This window comes from Lissotriton vulgaris, chromosome 6, assembly GCF_964263255.1.
Source record: "Lissotriton vulgaris chromosome 6, aLisVul1.2, whole genome shotgun sequence".
Taxonomy (NCBI): Eukaryota; Metazoa; Chordata; class Amphibia; order Caudata; family Salamandridae; genus Lissotriton; species Lissotriton vulgaris.
In genome coordinates this window covers 95,089,620-95,106,246 of record NC_141694.1, presented here as the reverse complement: position 1 = coordinate 95,106,246, position 16,627 = coordinate 95,089,620, and the positions used below count along the sequence as shown (strand labels likewise).

Here is a 16,627-nt window from a genome sequence, read left to right as displayed (position 1 = left end):
GAGGCCAATATCTGGATATGACTCTGTGGGATTATCAGTATGGAAGAGAGGGCAATAGAGCCTGACACATATGCGGATATTCTCCAAAAGAGGCAAGCAATCTGCTTGGTCTCATTATCAAATTATAGGGTCAAGAATGATAGTACAAATGGTGGAAATACCTAACTTATATGTACTTGAATTTGGGAGGGATGAAGGGCAGCTGGATTCAAAACATGTTGCCTTCGGATTACAAAGATTTCTGTAGTCTGTGGATTAGCGATCATCAAAACAGCTGTGAAGCCAGAATGCCAACAGCAAAAAATGCTAAAACAATGCTATGGTTGTGTCTCTTGTTTTATGTTTGCTGTTGTAACTACCATACCCATTTCAGTAGAAGGACTGTTAAGTAAAACAGCTTCCTTGTAAAACTGTGCTGCCAGATAACTATTGGGCATCGTGACCATCCCAGTATATGTATGTATGACTGTAGTATTTGTGTAGCACAAACCTAACCCAAAGGCAGCAGATCACTGTGCAGAGTCAAAGGTAATACGTACAGTCATTGTGTGATTGAAGGGGCAGCTGGTTTCTAAGATCAAGAGTAGACTGCTACTGCATTGTCATGTACTGTCCCTTAAAGAGTTGCGCGTCTTCAGCTCATCCCTAAATTGATGCATCGTTAGCACAACCTGATCGATACATTGATCTCGTTCCGAATCCTGGATGAATAGATGGGGACAGCTGTTACCTTGTTTTGTCTTTTTTGCAAATCTCCAGTGTGATGGTGTTGGGACTGCTGGTTGGTTGAGCACACTGGAGCTAGTGAGTCTGTCAGCCAGATAGAAATGGTGCATCGACTGTGATGGCTTTAGAGATGATGCATCTGAGTTTGAAGGTGGTGTGGGGCAGGAAGGAGGAGACAGAGGAGTCCATCCTTTGTTGACAAAGTAATGGATGACTCATCTTGGTTTCATCAGCATCTTTCACACATAAAACTGCATGGGCTTAGGACCACTGCCCAACAAAGAATTTATTATGTTTGCATTATTTGGCGGCCTTGTAAGAAGAGATGTAATAAATGCTTGATACTAGTCTGAAATAAAAAGAAGGTATTAGTTACACCCTTCAGTCTCTTCCACCACGCCCATTTGGTAAAAATCATGTCATCCTCTCGAATGGCAGCCTCCAACCAAGGCCATTCTGGAAGTGAGCACAAGCTTGATTCGCTTTAGAAAAAAAATCAACGTAAATGTAATTTGCACACACGCCATGTGTTGCCATGCTGATGCACATCGTGCTTAGCCATGACTTTGTGGCAAAAGTGCGATTGTGATTAGTCATTCGGAGTAAACCTGTGTCCCAGGGTTTCACTGATTAAGTCAGATATTGTGCATCAACTCAGGGGTAAGTGAATGTTTATTATCCGTCTTTGGGCACCTTGGAGAATTGACTGCATATCTATCCATGAGTCTCGAGGTATTTAAAAGTAGACTGCCTCTATATCTGCGGACAGTGGTACACAAAGAGCTATGGTGGCCTGAAACATTGCGACACCAAGATGCTCTTACAAAGAATCTACTGTGTAGAAGAGCCCTTAAGTAAGCTACATACTCCACTCTTTCCCATCCACATGGCCCCACATTTTATCTCACTCCAGCTCCACCATAAACAAAAACCCAGTAGTAGGTTGTGTGCAAGGTCTACTTGTCCAGGCCAGAATGTAATATGATATTGATTTCTAATGCTGAAACTAGGCCAGAAAAACAAAAGCCTTTTATGTCCGACAACCAATTGATCATGGCTTTGTGACCAGAAAAGGTGCGGTGATAGGTACCACAGCAAATCTGATAAACAGAATGAGCCTGCTGGTGCACACAGCTCTTGTTTCATGGGGATCCCACAGGCGTCAACTCCTTCGCCATAATTGATCATCTACCAACAATCTTCTGAGGCTTCGGTCATCGCCTCCAGTCCAGACTCGTGCCAACTGTGCCTGTAAAGGAGAATATAGGTGAAGCAATGAGTAAAACAGTTAAAAAGATTCATAATCATCCTCCCAATTTATCACATTGTAGGGTTATGTATGTGAACAGTGGCAAAATGTCTGGGTAGGCACATGTTTTTCAATATTTTCCTTTGATCTCATTGTATCCAAATATGAATCCTGTCGTAACATGTTCCTACTGGAGGGTCAATCACTACTAAACTGAAACACATCAACAATATGAAAATTATAGTAAAGATTATTGTTGAACGTATAATCTTTGTCCTACTTTCATCCCAAGTGGGGATAAAATTAACAGAAAAAAAATACAACTATTAAATGAAACTCAAATTTATTGTAAACAGGATCCTGCTTCTACCCCAGAATATTCTTAAATCAATTGTAGTGTGCCATGTCCAAGATTCATTACATACCAAGGGTTTGGTATCGTAGTGTTTCCTCTGATGTTCACAGCTATCATCAGCCAAAGGCTTCAATCTTTTCCAGCCTGCAGTCGAGTCATACAGCTGTACAGTCTGACCAGTCTCCCCAACACAGTCGGTATGCAACTAACCAGTAGGATCAGCTAACCTTACCGATCTAGCGTACTGGTACCAGGCATGAAGGAGAAGTAAGTTCAAGTCCCTGGAAAGGCAGGACATAAACATTAACTTCTTAAGTATTCCAGACAACACACTACCCATGGACTAAATGCAATGTGGCACATGTAGGAAGCTGGCTCTGTATATACTATACCAAAGTGTGGTATAGTGGGCAGAGAGTCCAGTGGAACCCGAAAGGTAGGCAGAGGTAAAGTAGATAGCACCTCACTCTCTATTTCTGGTGGTAAAGTCGACCAGTAGGGCTTTCTCAGAGGACAGTGTTAAGTATTTGTTGTACACACTCAGTCAGCAAATGAATTCACACACTCAAAGACTGAACATCAGACCAATTGTTTTTGTAGAAAAATATTCTTTTAGTTATTTTTTTTCCTAGAACCAAGCAAGCCTGGCACAGGTAAGTGATAAATACTTTGCAGTAAATATACAGTTTGTAACACAATTTGGATTGCAATTGTACATGTACTTTGATTTGATTACAGTAGTGTTACTGATAATGCAATGCTTCTCCCAATACAGTGCGTATACTTTGTATCGGATATCTTAATAAAATTACAGGTAAGTTATTTTTGAGATTACTTTTCTTACACAGTGCAGTGTGCCTGGATACTACCCTGGGACATTTCCAATAAACCAGTGAGTAAAATCGTTTTTGTTAGTTAGTACAATTTTAAAGAATTTCTTTAGGTTTTCCAACTCCAGTTGACAACTGTAACTGTTAGCCTATGGAGGAAAATAATTATTGGTTTAAAGAGAAGTACTTTGTTGTGGGAGTTGGGGTTTTGGGGTTAGACTCCGGACATCAGATAAGTCACAACAAGATTCAAGCCCCACTGAGGCATCAGAAAGGCAACAGTAGGAAACATGTGAGTGATGCCCTTCAATAATCTATTTACAACAGGGGACTAAAAAAAAGAGAAGGTTGATCAGGAAGCCTTAAGGAGGCTGAAATGGCAGAGAGGTAGCCTTTGATTATGCCCAGAGCAGAGCCCTGCTGGGCAAGAGAAAGAAGAAAGAGGAGAACCTCTGAAAGGGGGGCAGAGAGTGGATCCACAGCCTTTGCTGTGCACCATGCCACAAATGTGTTCCACCTGCAGGAGTATACAGTTTTTGTGGAGGGACGCCTGGCTGCCAGAATGACATCACAGACTTCAGGAGGCAAGTCAAATGGCCTCAACTGCCGCCGCTCAATCTCCACGCATGGAGGTGGAGGCTGGACAGGTTCGGGTGGAGGACCGTCCCCTGCTGCTGCGACAGAGGGTCCTCCTGAAGAGGCAGACGAATCGGGGGATCGTCTGACATGCTGAGTAGCTCGGGATACCAGTATCTTCGTGCCCAGTCCGGAGCCACAAGGATGACTTGGGCCCGGTCGCGCCTGATCTTGTTCAGCACTCTGGGCAGAAGCGGTATAGGCAGAAAGGCGTATAGCAGACCGCAGCTGCACTCGCGACGAAAAGCGTCTCCGAGCGAGTGCCGCCTTGGAAATTCCAATGCGCAGAACTGATGACATTGCGCATTCTCTTCTGTGGCGAATAGCTCTAACCAAGGCTCTACCCACTGCTAAAAGAGACCATGCGCCACATCCGAGTTCAGATGCCATTTGTGATCCATCATGCACCGACGGCTGAGTTCGTCCGCCCTGGCGTTCAGAGTACCTGCCAGGTGTTGAACCACCAGGGAGACGCCCTGGTTTTCCAGCCAGTGCCAGAAGCGCAGAGCCTCCTGACAAAGGGTCCACAACACCAACCTGCCCTGTTTGTTGCAGTACCAAATGGCGGTGGTGTTGTCCGTGAACACCTGCACTACACTCCCCCGGACAGAGGAAAGGAAGGCTTTCAGTGCAAGCCGGATCGCCCCCAGCAACAGAAGTTGATGTGAAGCCGGGACTCTGCCGGGGACCAGAGGCCTCTGATCTCCGCCTCTCCCATGTGGCCCCCCCAAAACAGAAGGAACGCATCCGGTTGGGGTAGGGAGAGGGATCTGCCGCTGACCCAATCGCGGTCCGTGAGCCCCCACTGCAACTGTCACGCAGTGTCCTCCGAGTTCAGGACGTGGTCGGACAGGTTGCCCTGATGCTGGACCCACTGAAACTTCAGGTCCCACTGCAGAGCCCGCATCCGCCACCAGGCGTGATGCACCAGAAGGATGCAGGAGGCTATGAGCCCCAGAAGCCGCAGCATCAACCTGACCGAGACTCGGGATAAAGGCTGAAAGATCAAAATCGGAGCCTGAATATCCCGAACCTGCTGTTCGAGAGGATAAACCCGAAACTTGAGCCTAATCCAGTACCGCTCCGATGAAGAGGAGCTTCTGAGAGGGACTCAGGTGCGACTTCGGCAGCAGCTGCAGGAGGTCGGCCTTAGTCTTGAGATGGCCGACGACTGTCTGGGGCAAGCCCGCCTTCAACAACCAGTCGTCGAGATAGGGGAAGACTGACACCCCTAATCTGCGCAGATGAGCTGCAACCACTGCCATCACTTTCGTGAACACCCGAGGGGCGCTGGTAAGGCCGAAGGGGAGCACGGTAAACTGAAGGTGCTCGTGGCCTACCGTGAACCGCAGGTAAGGCCGGTGGGCCGGCAGGACGGGTATGTGAAAATATGCGTCCTGCAAGTCCAACGCTACCATCCAGTCTCCAGGGTCTAGGGCAGCTAAGACCTGAGCCAAAATCAGCATCTTGAACTTCTCCTTCCGGAGGAAGCCGTTGATGTTCCGCACGTCCAAGATAGGGCGTAGGCCCGCTTTGCCCCTCTTGGGAACCAGAAAGTAGTGGGAATAACAACCTCACCTACTTCTGGCCCAGGAACGCGCTCGATGGCCCCCTTTGCCAAGAGGGCCGACACTTCCTCTTGCAGAAGTTGCAAGTGATCCCCCGACACGCGGTGGTACTGCGGTGGCATGGCAGGAGGGGTCGCCTCGAAGGGGAGGGAGTGGCCCCTTCGGACGATTTGCAGCACCCACCTGTCTGATGTGATGGTGCGCCAGTGGAGGAGGTGATGGCGAACCATGCCCCCCACTGGCGTCAAATGGGCCTGAAAGCGCGGACTAGGAAGGCTTTGAGGCAGATGATGCGGGGTGGATGTGGACTGGCCTCTCCGTTGTCCCCTGGCACCGCCACGGCGGTTACCACGTCCGCCACTGCGCTGGATGGTAGTCTGCAGCCCGTGGCTGGCAGGACGTGAGGGGACTCCCCTTCCTAGGCCACGAAAGGAGTGAAAGGCAGAAGTTTGCTGGCCCGACAGGGCCAGGGACTTAGCCGTAGCCCTGGAGTCCTTGAAGTGCTCAAGCGCACTGTCTGCCTTGCCGCCAAAGAGGGGGCTGCCATCGAACGGCATGTCCATGAGCGTATTCTGAACATCAGCTGAGAAGTTGGCGGACCTCAGCCAGGGGTGGCAGCGAACCGCCACCGTCGTAGAAAATCGCCCTGCCTAGCAAGTCTGTGGTATCCAGCACACATCCAATAGAGTACTGTGCTGCATCTCGCCCTTCAGCAACTGCTTGAGCGAGCTTCACCCGGGCCTCCACCGGGCAGCTCGGCAGCACGGCCGCAACCGTGTCCCAGAGAGAGTGGGTGTAACGGCCCAAAAGGCAAGCGGTGTTGACCGACTGCAACCCCAAACTAAGTGAGGAGAACAGCTTCTTGCCGAACTGTTCATACCTTTTGGATTCCCGATCTGGAGGCGCAGTCGGGAATGCGGGCTGGGAATTAGAGGCCTGGATAACCAGGCTCTCGGGAGTGGGGTGGGTGGACAGGAAGCTAGGGTCGCCCGGAGCCAGGCGGTGGCGCCTGGCGACGTTCCTATCTACAGAAGGGCCTGTAGCGGGCCTGGACCAGGTGCCCAAAAGGACGTCAGTAAGAGCCTCATTAAACGGCAGTAGAGGCTCCGAAGAGCTTGCCTGCGGTTTAAGGACCTCAGTGAGGATTTTAGTTCTCACTGTTGCGACGGGGAGCTCAAGAGCCAAGACCTTTGCCGCCCTCGTCAGCACCAGACTGTAAGCAGTCCCTTCCTCCGTAGCCACGGTAGGAGGGGAGACAAAGCCAGTGTCGGGCGAAGTGTCCAGACCACTGGCTTCCCCTAGCTCATCGGTCCAGTCCTGATATGACTGGCACTCCCGTGCCAGATGGTCCTCAGACCCCTCCCAGTCTCCCTCGCCCTCCATCTCCTGAAAGTCAGGTTCAAAGGATGGGGACGGATCATAGAAGAATTGCTCTTCTGCCAGCGCCAAATGCGGCGTCGAGCGACGCTGGTCCGACGTCATATCGGGACCGGGGACAACGTCGTTCGGGGACGGCGTTGGGGGCGACACCCTGGGGGTCGGCGCCGGCGGGGTTGTAAGGTCGACCAGCGGCAACCCGGATCCGGACCCAGTGCCGGGACAGAAGTCGTCGACGGCGCCGGGGCGGAAGCACCCGACGGCGTCGGGGCGGAAGCACCCGGCCTGCTTGGGGTCCCAGACGGGGCCGCGGGCCCGAAGGCGCCCCTGCGGGACCCGACGGAGGAGAGAGCGACCTCATGGCCATGAGGAAGGCATCGATCTCCTCCGGCGTCGCATTCAGCCCAGGGACCGTCGGGTATGGAGCTGGCCGCGACTAAGAAGTACTGCTTTTTCCGGATCTGCGCTTGCCGGCGAGGATATAAGAACTGATGTCAGGGCGCGAGGGCGGCGTCTAAGTACTCAGACGACGTCATTCCGGCACCAACGACGCCGACGACGGACGCGGAGCCGCAGACGACGCCTACCAACGCGCAGGGGTACTGCTACGCAAAACTTTCCAGATCCAGTCTGACGCTTTGGGATATTCTAATTTAAGGAATCTAACACTAACCTGTTTCTTTCAGATTCCAGGATATGCATTGATTCAGGCCCCAAAGAGCAGCAGCTCTCGACCCAGGGGTCTAGAAACATCTTGGTTAATGGCAGCTAAAAACAGCCCCTTAGTATGGACAATAGTGGTAGGTCGTTTTTCAGGGGGCATCTCTAAGATGCCCTCTGTGTGCATTTTTCATAAAATCCCACACACGCATCAGTGTGGGTTTAATGTGCTGAGAAGTTTGATACCCAACTTCTCAGTTTTCAGTGTAGCCATTATGGTGCTGTGGTGTTAGAAATAACAAACTCCCAGCACCATATACTCTTACTGCACTTACAATGTCTAAGAATGGACTAAGACACTGTAGGGATAGAGGGCTCATGCGCCTGTACCCTCATCACTGGTATAGTGCACCCAGCTAGAGGGGTGACTGATCTATGCCAGGGTATTGGATTGTAGGCATGCCACAGAGCGATGTGTACAAACATGTGGGGAGCGCATAATCTACGCTCCACTCCCAGACACACTGCGCATTTATGTATACTACATCCATCCATTAGTCATCCATTTGTATCCGCGATCATATTCAACCACTTTTATCCAAAATGTTACCATACTTTCTTCCTCTTTTTGACCAATCCACATATGAGACAAAGTGTATTTAAGAGACTTTGCATATTAGCATGTGCCCACCCAGGCCTCCTTGAAAATACGATCCAATACAACAGATAGTCCAAAGCAGCAATTCTTTATTCCAACCCAATGCATTTCGGGCATTTTCAAGCCCTTCGTCAGGGGTAACTGAAAATCAACAGATAGCAAAAAATGACTTTGATATTTGTGTCATGTTTCACTGTAAATGCATAAATCTTCTAACGCATATGGCATTTTTCATGTGATTTTAACAATGCCCGTTTCGTTAATACAAGTCCCCAATTTTTATCAAGTGTTCATACCCTATTCATCAAATTCCAAGATTTTCAAAACGGAGTGGAACTGAAACTGCATATGTATCATTGCAATATTAGAATCAAGCTTGGCCTCTGACAGTCATACGTAATGTTCTTCAACAGAAATTATGTTTGCCATGTCGACTCTTCACTTTGCTCTGCATCAAGACATGCAGCCTGCAAAGGCAGTCTACGAGTGTAATGGTACAGGGCCTCTAAGGGTGGCACAACAAGTGATGCAGCCCTTAGGGGTTTTTCCCTGGTCACAGTACCCTGGGTACCTTTGGCACCATTTACCAGGGGCTGACCTGTGGCCAGAGATGCCAATTAGGTTTTGGTTTCAATGCAGATTTAGGGAAAGAACATAGGCCCTGGATACCTGATTAGCAGGAGCCCAGGGAACACTCAGTCAAAGCACATCAGCAGTTCAGCAAAAAGTGGGGGCAACCATGCAGAAAGAGGGCACTTTCTCACAGCACAGCAATCCACATCATCATCCAGAGTTTGTCTCATCATGTTAGCAACCAATGTGGCCTTGTGGTACCAGCAGAAAACTCTGTGCCATGAATCTAAGTACTAGTAAATACCTGTTTGTATAAGCTTTATTCGAGACAATTCTCATAAAAGCACATAAAATCAAAACAGTTATACAATAATACATTATTACGGATTAAAAATTCATTAAACATGGAGTACAGCTCATACAACATTTGCATATAAAAACCATATTTACAAATAGTATTACATTAATCATTGTTGAGAGGAATACCTTGTTACCTGCTTCCCCCCAGGGACCGTCGTCTAATTGCCCATGCCCAACCCAGGTATTTAGCTACCCCTATGACTATCGAATCCTGAGTTGTTGTACGTAGGATTCTTAGAGCCACTGTGCTGTCTCGTGTCCCCAAGTTTTTGCATACCGGCGAGAGCCATTTTCTCCTCTGATTCACATAAGCGTGGCATACGAAAAGAAAATGGCCTATGCTCTCCTCGGCATTTTCGCATGCTGGACATAAGTTATTGGTGGGTCTGTGCCAGCCAGATGTCAGTTTCTTGAGGGGGATAGATCCTGATCTTAACTGAAATACAAGTTTCCTGTCCATTGGTACCGTGATGTTGTCCCAGTAATTTTCCAGGGCAGGAAGAAATTTTATCTCCAGGAAGCGACCAGTCATAGAGTCGGCCCTGGTGTCATTCAGCATCTTACCGCCAACCCAATCCCAGTATTGTTCTTTAAGGGCTTCTTTGCTAGGGAAGATCTCTCCCTCAGGGTTATTCCAAAGATTTGAAAACCCTAAGTTTACTAACATGGACTTCAGATGTTTTAGCCATTTTATCTTATGGAAGGTATCTTCCTTGATAATCCATTGAAAACCCTCCGCATATTGTCTTATTTCTGGAGTCGTCCAGAGACGTCTCCAGTAAAGAACTGGGCGCAATCGGGCTCTATCTACAATGGTGCGTCTACCTAACTCCAAAAACAGTGGGGTTAAGGGGGTACTCTGTGGGAGTCCTGTAATCCCTCGCATAAACTTGTTCTCTGAAGTCTGAAGAGCCGCTAAACCATCCCAGGCCCATAGCTCCGCGCCATATAATGTGGCACCCAAAACCTTCGCATCATACACTATTAATGCGGGTTTTATGGGTTTTGTTTTGGATTTGCGGTGTTCCCCCCTTAAAGCACCAGAAAGCTGCTGGTGCTTTAAGACCACTTTATCTACATGATGCGTCCAGCCAATGCCCTCTGCGATCTGTACACCCAGGTACGTAAATTCTTTGACAATGTCTAACCTACTGCTGTTTAAGGTTACCTTGGGGTAATTCCTGCGTCCGGGGGAAAAAGCCATTAGTTTTGTTTTTCCCACATTTACCTCTAGCCCATGCTCAGTGCAAAAAGCATCAAAAATGTTTAATGCACGTTGCAGCCCCATGGGGGTCTTAGACAAGATAAGAGTGTCGTCAGCGAACATCAGGATCGGAACCCTGGTGTCCGCTAACGATGGGGCATCAACACTAGCCTTCAGCATCCTCTCGACGATTCCGTTAATAAATAACGAGAAAAGTAAAGGGGCCATGGAACAGCCCTGTCGAACACCCCTTTCCACTGGGAAGTCCTCTGTTGTCTCCCCACTTCCACCCCACTGGACTCTAGCGAAGTTGGATTCGTGTAGTCGCATAATTAATGTTAGCAGATCAGCAGGGATCCCCAACTTTTGCAAAACCAACCATAACTTAAACCGGGGGACTAGGTCGAACGCCGCCCGCAGGTCGACGAACGAGACGTACAGGCAGCCCCTTCCCAGTACAACGGTCTTCCACCGTAATATGGTAAAGCGGAAGACCTGATCGATGGTACTGGTTGCTCGCCTGAATCCCGCTTGGTATGGAGAAAGGGCGTTGTTGTCTTCAACCCAATCCATAAGCTGGTTTGTTACCATTCTCCCAACTACTTTCTGTATGGTGGCTATTAAGCTTATGGGCCTATAGTTTGCAGGCAGTGAACGATCTCCCTTCTTGTGGATGGGGATAATGGTTGCGCCTTTCCAGAGGTCTGGGACCACTTCCCCCTTGGCTAGGGCATTCGCTACAAGGAGGGTATATCTCGCCCATCTGGTCATATCGTGTTTAAAAATATCAGGTGGAATGCCATCTGGACCTGGCGCCCTCCCACATTTCGCGGAACCAATGGCAATTTCCGCTTCTCTAAGGGAGAACAAATCGTCGGTTGCATAAACCGGTGTTATACTATCAGCTGCCACAGGATGGTTAACTTCCGCGTACTGAGGTCTGAAGTAATCAACCCAAGCTTCCTCTGCTACATTGTTGTCTGGCTTCGCAGGACCGGCTCCACTACCCCACTTGATGATTTTCCAGAATGCCCTGGAGTCTTTACTATCAGAGGCCTCTTTTAGTTCGGCCCAGTGGCCTTCATCCCAATTCTTTTTTGCACGATAGATGGCCATCTTGTACAGTTCCCTATTCTTTATCACAGTGGCGCGGTCCCTATTCCTTATGGCTTGTCCCAGGGCTAATCGTGCTGATCTACAGTGACTATCAAACCACCTTCCCACTTCTTTAGATTTCTTCCCTTTCCTTTTTTTAATGAAGAAGCATGGTCTCAGGAGGGAGAATAACTTATTGTGGATTTCGGTGATTCCACTATCCCCTGGAACCACTGGAACCGCTGTTTCCATCGCGGAAATTGCACAATCAACAGCATTATTGATGTAAGTCATAGTGGCCTCGTTTGCCAGTACCTTGGGCCATTTTAACCTGCGTTCATCATTACTCATAACAGGGGTTTCATCGTATATCACTAGAGGGTTACCCGCACCAGTATTCCACCACCTATGAGTCACACAGAGGGGGTTGTGGTCACTTTCAACCCGGGGCCTAACTGCCATGTCAACAACCCCTTTCCACAGTTGGAGACTGCACAAAATGTAATCGATTCGGCTCCTATTGATGCCATTGTCAAAAGTGTAGCTGCCCTCCTTGTCCCCAGGTGTCCTCCCGTTCAGTGCTCTTAAGCCATGTTCCATACAAATTCCATTCAGTGATAAGATCTCTTTTGTCCATCTCCTTACAGGTTTTAGGCATAGAGGTGGTACTCCCCAGAGATTGTCCTCTTCGCTCTCCAAGAGGTCATTTGTACAGTCCAGAGGTTCAAAAGTCCTGTTGAGGTCCCCTACAATTATCGTTACACTTTCCTGGGACTTGGTCTCAATAGCAGTAGACAACAGCTCAATGGTGGGTAAATTGGTTACGTTGCTACCTCTCACGTAGACATTGTACAAATCTATTAGTTGACCCTTTGCTACGGAGATTCTTAATAATTGCAAATCACAATTTCCCAGGTCCAACATTTTGATGTTGACCTGCAGGTCCTGTCTAACCCAAACAGTTAAGCCTCCCTTGGGCCGCCCTCTTCCCCCTTTTGACGCTGGTATACAATAGTTCAAATAACCAAGACAGAAAAGGGGATCACAAGCCCAGGTTTCTTGGAAGCAACAGATGTCATACCCGCTTATAAAATCCACCCAGGATTGGGAATCCAATTTACTTGCCAGCCCAGCGACATTCCAAGATAAAAGCGTACCAATGCTAGCATCTAGCCCATCTCGGGTGTTAGTCAATGGAAATACTTGGGCTAACATAGGGCTTTCAGTAGAATTAGTCTGCCCTTCTTGGTCATCTGTCGGATCCACTGTCGTATTGGCTGTGGCTGGGTATGTTATCTTGGCATTTGTATTTAGGGTTCCCAGTCTAAAACCACCTTCTTCGACCAAACCCCCCGTCTCGATGTAATTGACCAATAAGTTTGTAACAGTTGTATTACCATGAACATCACATTGCCCTTCTGGCTCGTTAGTGTTCCCTCCTATACTGTCAGTACTGGTTTGTCAATATCCCCATCCCGGCTCCTGCCATCCTACATGAGGGTTGTAATATGTGTAAGTGGTATGGTTATGACCTACAGGAGGAGGTGGTAAGGGATTGACTGGCCATGATACAGTAGGGGGAATAAGGGGTTCATTGAGTAAACTAGTCGTTACACTAGTCGGTCGGGGGTAAAAAAAGGTAAGGTCTACAATTCCGATACCTCCCTTATTTGTTCCCCATCCCTGCCTTGTTATCCATCCCGCCACCCTTGGGTCTTGGAAATTAACCACTATGCAATCCCCACCCAAAGTTTTCGATGTATATCCCATCCAATCTATTCTCCTTACCCCTATGATTAGCCCGTCAATGTCACCAGGCAGAGGACGGTTTTCCTTTAGCCAGTGCATGATCTTGTTTTTGAGCATCTGGAAAGTTTCTCTCTGTCCTGGGGGTAATGGTGGTACGTTTATAAGAACTGCTACATAGGGAAAGGAGTCTGGGGTGAGATTAATTGGTGGTTTTCTGTAGGGTGGCTTTGCCACGGGCGGTGGGATTGATTTGGCAACTTGGGGGACAGGCTTCAGCGCCTGTTGTTTGTTATTTATTTGGGACGGTACTGAAGTTTTACCTACCAACAGACCTGTATTAGCCCTATTCCCTCCCACCGGAATATTCTGAGCTTTCTGCGTGCTATTAGTTACGTTTGCGTTTGTTGGTACTATTCCCGCTTGGTGACGCACTGTAGCCTCAGCACTCGTTGCGATTGGTGGATTTTGTGTCGGGGGGATTGTGGGCTGTGTAGGGTGTATTATGGTCGACTGAGGTAAATCAGGGCCAACGTTTGCTCTCTCTGTTCTGTCTGAAGATTTTGTAATGGCTTTAGCTGTAGGTTTGCTCTGTTTGGGAGGTAAAGGAGAGCTATTTCGGGGATTTCTTCCCTTATCCTGAATAACAGGGTTGTTTAGGACCTGAGAGTTTGTGCTTACTTCCACCCTATTCGCTTTAATCAATGATTTTGTGGAATAAAAATTGTCTAAGGTAGTCTGTTCAAAATGGTTTAGCCTATCTACAAGCTTTGCAATTCTATCCTCAATAGGGGTGAGTAGTGATCTAAACAATTTTTCCAGTTCAGGGAGAACATTTACAAGTGATTGCTCCTTATCTTTACATGGTACAGTGGAGTCGGTACAAGGATTATCATCTCCGTCCTGGCTGTTCAAGGAGACAAGATTAGTAGGTGTAACACTTTCTGTGCTTTGAGTTTCGTTAGTAGCTACCTCTCCTGTGTTCACGAGTTTATGTAACTTCCTGAGTTTTTGAGGGGGTTTGACCACCCTTTTACATTTTCTTACAGATGCTGGTTGTTTCCGTTTGGACCCGATTTTGGGTTGGGCCAATGTAACCTGGGCGCCAGAATCAGTGAGCGGTGCTGGTAGGATTTTGCCGCCACAAGGATTATTTAGTTCTGTCACAACATCCTTGTTTGGTTTTTGGGCCTGGACCTCAAAATGGTCGTTTACAACTGGCAGGTTCACTGATGACAGAGGAGTTACCAGGGTGGGGTAAGCTAGATTTGAAAACTTGTCCGTTGAATTCTTAAGTATTTCGATTGACAGCCTACGCTCTGCGCGCTTCTCTGCCAAGGTCAACTCTTTGTCTATTACCAGTGAACGATTACATTTTTTTTTATCTAAGGGGCCAATTGCCAGTGGACCAGACTCTACAGGAGGAGTTATTTGATGGCTATTTACAGAGTTTGTTGATGTAGACGTTGCCATGTTAAACACTAAACAAATCCAACTTTTCTAAGCCACTTACTGGAGGTGATACTATATGTCACTGGTAAGGGGGGTGGCCCAGCCCGGCCTCCTTCGGCCCCGGACGGCCACAGACGGTCCCGCCCTTGTCCCGGGCTTCTCCCGCGCGCTCTCCCGCGCTGCGGGAGTACTTGTGGCTTAATAAGGAATATGAACACAATAGGTGGAAGGGGTAGGAGGGGTCGGGGAGAGCGGCCCAGGTGTAGCTGATCAGGGCTGGCGGGTGCTCCTGGGAAATGCAGTCCCAAAGGAGCTCACGCACTCGCTCGCAGCCCCGTGCAAGTACTTCCCTCGGTGTCCCCTTCAAGGCGCTGCGGTCAACACTCCTCACGCAGCGGGACCCGCGGAGCGGGTTCCGCAAGAAGTAGGCTGGCAGCAGGCGATTCCAAACAGGCAGAAACAAAAGCAGCAAGGCGTCCCACTCGCCGTCTCAGTGAGAGCAGATGATAAGGGCTCGGTGGAAGGGTAGGAGGGGTCGGGGAGAGCGGCCCAGGTGTAGCTGATCAGGGCTGGCGGGTGCTCCTGGGAAATGCAGTCCCAAAGGAGCTCACGCACTCGCTCGCAGCCCCGTGCAAGTACTTCCCTCGGTGTCCCCTTCAAGGCGCTGCGGTCAACACTCCTCACGCAGCGGGACCCGCGGAGCGGGTTCCGCAAGAAGTAGGCTGGCAGCAGGCGATTCCAAACAGGCAGAAACAAAAGCAGCAAGGCGTCCCACTCGCCGTCTCAGTGAGAGCAGATGATAAGGGCTCGGTGGAAGGGTAGGAGGGGTCGGGGAGAGCGGCCCAGGTGTAGCTGATCAGGGCTGGCGGGTGCTCCTGGGAAATGCAGTCCCAAAGGAGCTCACGCACTCGCTCGCAGCCCCGTGCAAGTACTTCCCTCGGTGTCCCCTTCAAGGCGCTGCGGTCAACACTCCTCACGCAGCGGGACCCGCGGAGCGGGTTCCGCAAGAAGTAGGCTGGCAGCAGGCGATTCCAAACAGGCAGAAACAAAAGCAGCAAGGCGTCCCACTCGCCGTCTCAGTGAGAGCAGATGATAAGGGCTCGGTGGAAGGGTAGGAGGGGTCGGGGAGAGCGGCCCAGGTGTAGCTGATCAGGGCTGGCGGGTGCTCCTGGGAAATGCAGTCCCAAAGGAGCTCACGCACTCGCTCGCAGCCCCGTGCAAGTACTTCCCTCGGTGTCCCCTTCAAGGCGCTGCGGTCAACACTCCTCACGCAGCGGAACCCGCGGAGCGGGTTCCGCAAGAAGTAGGCTGGCAGCAGGCGATTCCAAACAGGCAGAAACAAAAGCAGCAAGGCGTCCCACTCGCCGTCTCAGTGAGAGCAGATGATAAGGGCTCGGTGGAAGGGTAGGAGGGGTCGGGGAGAGCGGCCCAGGTGTAGCTGATCAGGGCTGGCGGGTGCTCCTGGGAAATGCAGTCCCAAAGGAGCTCACGCACTCGCTCGCAGCCCCGTGCAAGTACTTCCCTCGGTGTCCCCTTCAAGGCGCTGCGGTCAACACTCCTCACGCAGCGGGACCCGCGGAGCGGGTTCCGCAAGAAGTAGGCTGGCAGCAGGCGATTCCAAACAGGCAGAAACAAAAGCAGCAAGGCGTCCCACTCGCCGTCTCAGTGAGAGCAGATGATAAGGGCTCGGTGGAAGGGTAGGAGGGGTCGGGGAGAGCGGCCCAGGTGTAGCTGATCAGGGCTGGCGGGTGCTCCTGGGAAATGCAGTCCCAAAGGAGCTCACGCACTCGCTCGCAGCCCCGTGCAAGTACTTCCCTCGGTGTCCCCTTCAAGGCGCTGCGGTCAACACTCCTCACGCAGCGGAACCCGCGGAGCGGGTTCCGCAAGAAGTAGGCTGGCAGCAGGCGATTCCAAACAGGCAGAAACAAAAGCAGCAAGGCGTCCCACTCGCCGTCTCAGTGAGAGCAGATGATAAGGGCTCGGTGGAAGGGTAGGAGGGGTCGGGGAGAGCGGCCCAGGTGTAGCTGATCAGGGCTGGCGGGTGCTCCTGGGAAATGCAGTCCCAAAGGAGCTCACGCACTCGCTCGCAGCCCCGTGCAAGTACTTCCCTCGGTGTCCCCTTCAAGGCGCTGCGGTCA

General features: G+C 50.0%; 1 protein-coding gene across 2 annotated transcripts in view; it reads right to left on the bottom strand.

Moving 5' to 3' along the window:
• Window positions 1–16,627, bottom strand: part of LOC147706850 (exportin-5-like) — a 2,308,032-nt gene that overhangs the window by 1,081,217 nt on the left and 1,210,188 nt on the right. The gene's annotated exons all lie outside the window — the stretch shown is intronic.